Genomic DNA, 7,721 nt, shown 5'->3' on the forward strand with positions numbered 1-7,721 from the left:
CCAAGTTCAGTGAGCAGAGAAGTGCCCAAACTTGGAAAATAGTCGGCGACGACGCTGGGCGACGCCGCTGGCTGGACGTTGAGGTCTGGAGGGTGGGCGAGCAAGCTAGCTGTGACTGGGGTCACATCCACTGAGAATCTTGGAAGGACGACACAGTGCCTAGGACAAGGAGCGACGCCCTGTGGGAGAGGCGAGTGTGGGGAAAGATAGTGATTAGCTCAGCGCCCATCGATGAACCAGGATTGGGGCAGCTGAATCTCAGGGATTGGAACGGCGACGACGCGAAGGCTTCACGACACCTGAGGACCTGTGGAACGCCCTGGATCGTCGAGGATCGACCCAAGGAAGCGTGGGGACCTCACACCATCGAGGGACAGGCGTCGTGAGCCAGGAGTGTAAGGTAGATCATTTTTCCCTCCCATTACCCCTTGTATGAGTAGGCTAGTTAGGCCACAATATTTACTTGTGTATGTGGCAGCAAGACTTTATTACTTTAATAGTAGAATAGGCTGCAAGGCAGCTTGTGTCCAGGACTGTCAGAGAGGACAGTGTGTATGGATGGCAGGACAGTGAAGAAGAGGTGCCGACGTGGTGAAGAGGCCCTCCTGTGAGAGTGTGAGACTCCTGTCTTCCTGCCCAGTCGAAGGAGAGTTGGAGGTCGTGGAAGAAGAGGCTGACGATCTCCAGACTCATCATCCATATTCCATATTCATGTATTACTTGTGATTGCGTGTGTGTGTTCATGTAATTTGCGTCAGTAAATCCACACATTTTATTACTGTGTTTGAGTGTGCCTCCATTTGTGATATTTCTCTATGAGCATACATTTCTGGCTACAAACGATATATGATACACCCACTGAACTGCATTGCTGGGGTGCAGATATAATAACCCAGCTGGCGACCTTGCTAAGAGGAAGATAGAGAAGACAGGCGGGAAAGGAGTTCCTGCAACCTTTTTTTTTGTCTGGCAGGCAAGACTCAGAGAGGCTATGGTTATAGGTAAGCCTGAGTCTTCCTTCACTCCCCCACGGGTCTAGGCCGGAACTGTTAACAGCAGTTTCCCCGTGGTTGACTGAAGGGCTTCCAGGGTGAATCAGTGGCACCCCTTTGTGGTGGAAGCAAAGACCTGCGGAGGTGGGCATTGTTGGTCCTATCTTGTGTGACCAAGGAGACTCCGGTGAATCCAGGGAGTCGGAGGGGCTGAGTATTTGGGCCCTTTGAGCCCCTAGCAGCCGAGTGTTAGCAGAGCCCCGGACCGCCCACCCCCCACGTGACAATATATATATATATATATATATATATATATATATATATATATATATATATATATATATATATATATATATACACACATACATATGAGTAAATGACTGTGATTCAAAGATTAAGAATTTATTTATAATAATAATTTCAATTTAAAAATCATACAGAAGAATATGATACAATGGTTAAATAATTTTTACAGAGTATGAATATTTAGTAATACCACTAATACACAAAGCATTTTTGAACATAACTAAAATTAATTCAGTTAGATTGTTTAAGGATTTAATGAGGTAGGCACAATACCAAACAAGAAGATAGTATATAAACTGTTTACAAAATTTAACAAATGATATATTGCTTTTAAGGAAGGCATAACATAAAAAAAGAGAAAATGGATACATGTAATTGGGTAATACATAAAACTAAATAATACAAGTACTGTATATGGTAATATTTTTGAATAGTTGACAGATTTAAAAATAATTGACAATTATACAAAAGATATTTATAAACAACAGTTATTTTAACAGTACATAGTTAATAATTTTATAATTGTAGACAAGATTTAGAAACATTATATACAGTTTTTATGCTATTTAGAAACAGTAATATTTGGTAACAGTATACATGTAGCAATTACTGTTCACGATAACAGCAAAATACAGGTCAACAAGAAGGATGAGAAAAGGTGGGGAAAATTGGTTACATAAAATTAATAAGGTTTCTTAGTTTCTTTTAAACTGGACAAGAGAAGTAAAATTTTTAATCTCATTAGGGAGGTCATTTCATAGTTTAGGACACTTGATTTGCAGACTGACTGTTTTGGATTCTTGTAATATTAGGATCCCAGTACAGGCATACCTCAGAATAAGAGTTTAATCCGTTCCTGGAGACGCCTCGCCTTCCGAAAACTCGCATTCCGAAGTTAATTTCCCCATAAGAAATAAAGGGGAATGAATTAATCCGTTCCTGACTACCCCAAAAACCCCACATCAAACTAAATTTTTATACCTAATTTACCTAATTCATCTAAATAAACCTACAAAACTGTGTTCCAGTTATTACTTACCTTGCTGTCGAGTGTTGTAGGCGTATGGAAGATGGTGAGGAGGGGGGAGGAGGAGAGGAGTTACTGTTTGGAAGGGGAGTCCCCTTCCATAATCACATCACATAACCCCATGCCTTGTAACACTATGGATACCACTTCTCTTTCTAAATTTTTCAAACCAGCCCCTGCTTGCCTTAAACTCTTTCTTATCGATCTGCATCACTCGTTGCAGGGGTATTCTTTAGAAGGTCTTCGTGCAACACCCTGGCTTTCTCACAAATAATGGCCTCCGAAACACTATCACCCCTCAACTCCTTGTCGTGTATCCAAATTAATAACAACTTTTCCACTTCTTCAAGTATTTGTGGTCTTTGTGCCGTTAATGTTCTTACTCCTTTTGCCACTTTAGCACCCATAATCTTATTTTTCTTCTTAAGTATAGTGCATATTGTTGATGTGGCTTTGTTGTACTGCCTACAAAGTTCAACAACACGTGTACCGTTCTCATGCTTCCGAATGATCTCTTGTTTCTCCTCTATTGTCATCCTCACATGAGCTTTCTGGCCTTTATCCTTACCACTGGCTTTCTTGGGACCCATGGTGAGATATATAATAACAAATTGTATAGACAAATCACCAAAAATCCAACAAAACACTGAAAATCCGCGAGAAGAATTGATGTGGGGGTAGTCACTGAGCGCGAGACAATAATAAACTGAGGGGCGGAGGGGCGACGAACGCGCTAGGTCGGCTGTACGCGTATCAACAAACTCGCGTCCAAACTCGCCTCCCGAAGTAACCCTCGCCTTCTGAGACAAATTTTTGGAGTAAATACACCTCGCCTTCCGAAAACCTCGCATACAGGGACAATCGCATTCCGAGGTACCACTGTAGTAGTCGGGTTCGTTCTCAACACACCATCGAAAATTTTGGGTTCGAATCCCGGGCGGGACAGAAATGGAAGGCACATTTCAGTTCACCTAATACACCTGTTCACCTACCAGTAAGTAGGTACTCAGGAGCAGTCCATAGAATTACCCAAATCTACCCAAATCCACCCAAATCCTACTAGCATTATGTAAGTAATGAAGAAATGTGGTATATTTACTCACTATAATGTTGATGCTGAATGCAGAACATCATCACACCTATATTTACTCTGACATAATCTAATTTCATAACAAAATTAGAAGTAAATATGTAGCAAGTGACGCCATAGGAAGTCAACGGTCCAAGCGGCAATGTTGTGTAGCAACTTATTCAAGATATATGGTCACCTGGAGTGTGTTTGCTGCCAATATCAGCCTCCTGTACACAGTGATCTAGTCATCGCACTTCTTTGCTCAAATTGTCGCAAATTTAATTGGTGATATTAACAAGTAGAATGCGTATTTATAATAATATCTTTCATAAATAGCAATGAAATATTTATTATTTATTTAAAAAAAGTGTCTGGAAGTTAAATCAACTCCACAGGACAATAATTTTGTTATATAGATACTAACGTTATTCGCTGGAATGCGTTCGCTATTTAAACTACTCATGACCTTTTCGTTCATAGAACACTGAACCCTACACACACTCTGATATATTGCTTAATTAACCCTTAGACAGCACAATACATATACAGTGGCACCTCGACTTACGATTGGCCCGACTTGCGATAATTTTGAGTTACGGTGTAAATTTGATTGAAAAATGCGACTCGACTTACGATAATGTCGTTGACTAACAATATTTGTTGGTACACGTTTGGGTCGACCGAGCACATGGTTCCTGGTCACACGAGCCAACCTTCCTCAGTTTACTATAGCTGCCCACTTAGTGACGATCACACAATAAGAAATTCCGTTTTTGTGGCGATTCTTTGCTTTTTGAACATAAAACTGATTTTATATATCATACCATGGGTCCCAAGAAAGTCAGTGGTAAGGTTCAACCTAGGAAAATAGTTGTGAGTAGAGGCAGTAGAGGATGTCCCTTCCTCATTAAGAAATGTGTGAAGTATGGGAAGAACTGCAAAGTTTTGTTAAAAAAACTTACCCAGATAAAGCTGTAGCAGGCCATTGCATTGACCTTTAAATGACAATGTGATGTCTTACTACAGACAAGTGTTAAAATGTAGGGAAAAGCAAGTGTCTTTAGACAGAGTCTTAGTAAGACAAGCAAGCAAAGAGCCACAAGCAGGTCCTAGTGGTATGCAGGCAAAACGTGCCAGAGTGTGTATCCCAGAAAAGTTGTTGTTGTTGTTATAGATTCAGCTACTTGAAACAAGTTCCAAGTAGCAAGGGGTTATGGTGAGCCCGTAACTTGCCTGGCACAGGAGCGGTGCCGTCTGGGGCCAGAAAAGTCATCACTGCCTGATGTTATAATGGAAGAGGACTCCCCTTCCAAACAGTAACACCTCTCCTCATCCCCCATCCACACCATCTTCCATACACCATCAAGAGTCCTCCATAAAGGTAAGATAAACATATGTACTGTATTGTAGTTAGAGAAAAAAATTGTATTCAGTATAAAATGTATTTGTAAGTTAATATTTTGGAGGGTGGGGAACGGATTAATTCAATTCCCTTTATTTCTTTAGGGAAAAATCACTTCGACTTACGATATTTCGACTTACGATACGTCTCTGGGAACGGATTACCATTGTAAATCGAGGCCCCACTGTATAGATGATTTGAATAACATTACCGATACCGCTACCGATACCATTACTGTACCATTAGTGGTTCCAAGGGTTGTTATAGCCGGGGGAAAGGGTTGTAGAGATAAGCTCCCACATCCTGTAAAGTGCCCCTGATGGCATGCGTCTCAAATAGCCTCTGACAACCAAGTCCAGCTCCTGGCCTGCATATGTGGCTTAGCCTCTAGGTCCGGCGGAACTGCTTCTACCAACAGGAGAAGGACCTCTGGCGGGCCTCTGGCGCCTTAAAACTAGTTGCTTCGGGCAGATGGGACTCGTTAGCCTGGGAAGGCAACCCATCTAGGGGAAGGAAAATCCCAAATTCAAACCTCTGCTGCCTTGCGGCTAAACCCACTCATGGGAAAGGCTTTGGGAGTCAACCCTGAGGAAAAATCCAGAGTTGGAGTCCCTAAGGCAATTTGCAGCTGTTTACAGCTACATTCTGGCAACTACTGCGACAACACTGGTGCCAAGTGTATCGGCACCTTCCCTTCCCTTGGATCACATTGGTGGCGTGGAGAGGGTGGATCTGCTGCATGGGCAACAGCCGGTTCTCCATAATTACTGCCCAGGCCTGTGCCCTGAAGAGGACACTCCAGCATCGCCTTGGCGATGGCTCAACACGGGAAGCGACAGTTACCGGTGATAAGCCTACCACTCAATTGGCGTAGAGTGAGGTGCCAGGGGTTGCTTCTGTCAGTGGGAGAAATCATCCGATTTCATAGGACAGCTACCGCCCGCCTCAAGCTGGGCAGCTCCCAGCCAATAAGGTGTTGTCCAAACCACGGTCCGCCTGCTCCACTGGGTGCGTTGGGCTTAGGCCACAATCAATAAGCGAATCGTCAACCATGCACCAGGCAAAAGAAAACAAACACAGAGCCACCCAGCTCTCAAACTGAGTGGTGATTATTTACGTGATTATATATATTTACCATGTGGACAATTTTTAATGTAATTTTTTTCCCTGATATGCATGCTCTTTATTATGTTTCATATTGAGCCAAAGCCCAATACCTATGCCATACTGATGCTCTGTCCACAGATCATTCTCTCTCTCTGGGACCTCTGTTGTTTATAATATATATCAATGATTTAGATTCAGGTTTGAGTAGCAACATTTGCAAATTTGCCGATGATACAAAAATCGGCAGGGAAATTAACACGGAAGAAGACTCACTATCACTTCAAGTTGATCTAAATAGGGTTTTGAAATGGTCAAAGGATTGGCAGATGCAGTTTAATGCTGATAAATGTAAAGTTTTGAGGCTAGGTAATGATGATAGAGTTACAAGATACGAGCTAGATGGTGTTGAGATTGCGAAGTCGAATTGCGAAAGGGATCCGGGAGTTATGATAAGTAAGAATTTAAAACAAAAGAATCAATGCATGAATGTTCGTAATAAGGCAAATAAGACACTGGGATTTATTAATCGAAGCGTTAGTAACAAGACACCTGGTGTGGTTCTTCAGCTATATTTTGCTCTGGTTAGGCCCCATTTAGATTATGCAGTTCAGTTTTGGTCGCCGTACTATAGAATGGATATAAATTCACTTGAACGTGTCCAGCGTAGGATGACTAAGTTAATTCCCCAAATTAGAAATCTTTCATATGAAGAAAGATTAACAAAGCTTAAATTGCATTCACTGGAAAGGCAAAGAGTTAGGGGTGACATGATAGAGGTTTACAAGTGGATGAATGGACATAACAAAGGAGATATTAATAGGGTATTAAAAGTATCAACCCAAGACAGAACACAAAACAATGGGTATAAATTGGATAAGTTTAGATTTAGGAAAGACTTGGGTAAATACTGGTTCCGTAACAGGGTTGTTGATTTGTGGAACCAATTACCGCGTAACGTGGTGGAAGTGGGGTCCCTCAATTGTTTCAAGCGCGGGTTGGACAAGTATATGAGTGGGATTAGGTGGTTATAGATAGGAGCTGCCTCGTATGGGCCAATAGGCCCATACGAGGCCCATATGATGTATAATATACAATGTTTGTAATGTTCCAGCCTAATGTTTGTAAAACAAACGCACTCCAGGCGATCATATATCTTGGATAAGTTGCTCCACAACATTGGCGTTTGGACTGTTGACCTCCTATGGAGTCACCTGCTACATATTTACTTCTAATTTTGTTATGAAATTAAATTATTTCAGAGTAAAAATAGGTTTGATCATGTTCTGCATTCAGCACCAGCATTATAGTGAGTAAATATACCATATTTCTTTATTACTTATGAAATTCTAGCAGGATTTGGGTAAATTTGGGTAATTCTATGAACCCCTCTGGAGTTAGCTTGTTGTGGGGTTGCATCCTGGGTGGGGTCAGTAATTTGACCCTAGGGGGGGGGAAGGTACCTTGATATAAGCCTAACATGTACTGTATGTATACCCTGGATGCCTGTCCCCAGACATAATGATTTTTTTTTAATTTAAATACCTGGCGTGTGATGGAAGCCGAGCCACGTAATGTCTCCAGTTTAAGTACTTGGCGAAAAGCTTCGTGAGTCTAAACACTTGCAGCGGGTGCTGCGAGTCTCAACTGCTGGCTGGTGTGTGTAAAATGAGTCTAAACACCCGGCTAAAGTGCATGCCGTAAATCAAAACATTTGGCGTGCGTCTCCTGACACAAGTCTGTTCCTTGTTTACCTTCTATCCCTCTGTCTATACATCTTTCCAAAATAATAAGTTTCTGATATGTTGTCATCTCGGC

The 7,721-nt window shown here is 41.8% G+C and overlaps 1 protein-coding gene across 2 annotated transcripts in view; it reads right to left on the minus strand.

The window, feature by feature from the left end:
* The window catches only part of cbc (crowded by cid), a 32,848-nt gene extending 25,172 nt beyond the window's left edge, over positions 1 to 7,676 (minus strand). For both annotated transcript variants that reach the window (XM_045736036.2, XM_045736034.2), the window contains exon 1: positions 7,449 to 7,676. The gene's annotated coding sequence lies outside the window, so the exon portion shown is untranslated. The remainder of the gene's footprint in view (positions 1 to 7,448) is intronic.
* Between the last annotated feature and the right edge of the window lie 45 nt (positions 7,677 to 7,721).

Source organism: Procambarus clarkii, chromosome 6 (genome assembly GCF_040958095.1).
Source record: "Procambarus clarkii isolate CNS0578487 chromosome 6, FALCON_Pclarkii_2.0, whole genome shotgun sequence".
Classification (NCBI taxonomy): Eukaryota; Metazoa; Arthropoda; class Malacostraca; order Decapoda; family Cambaridae; genus Procambarus; species Procambarus clarkii.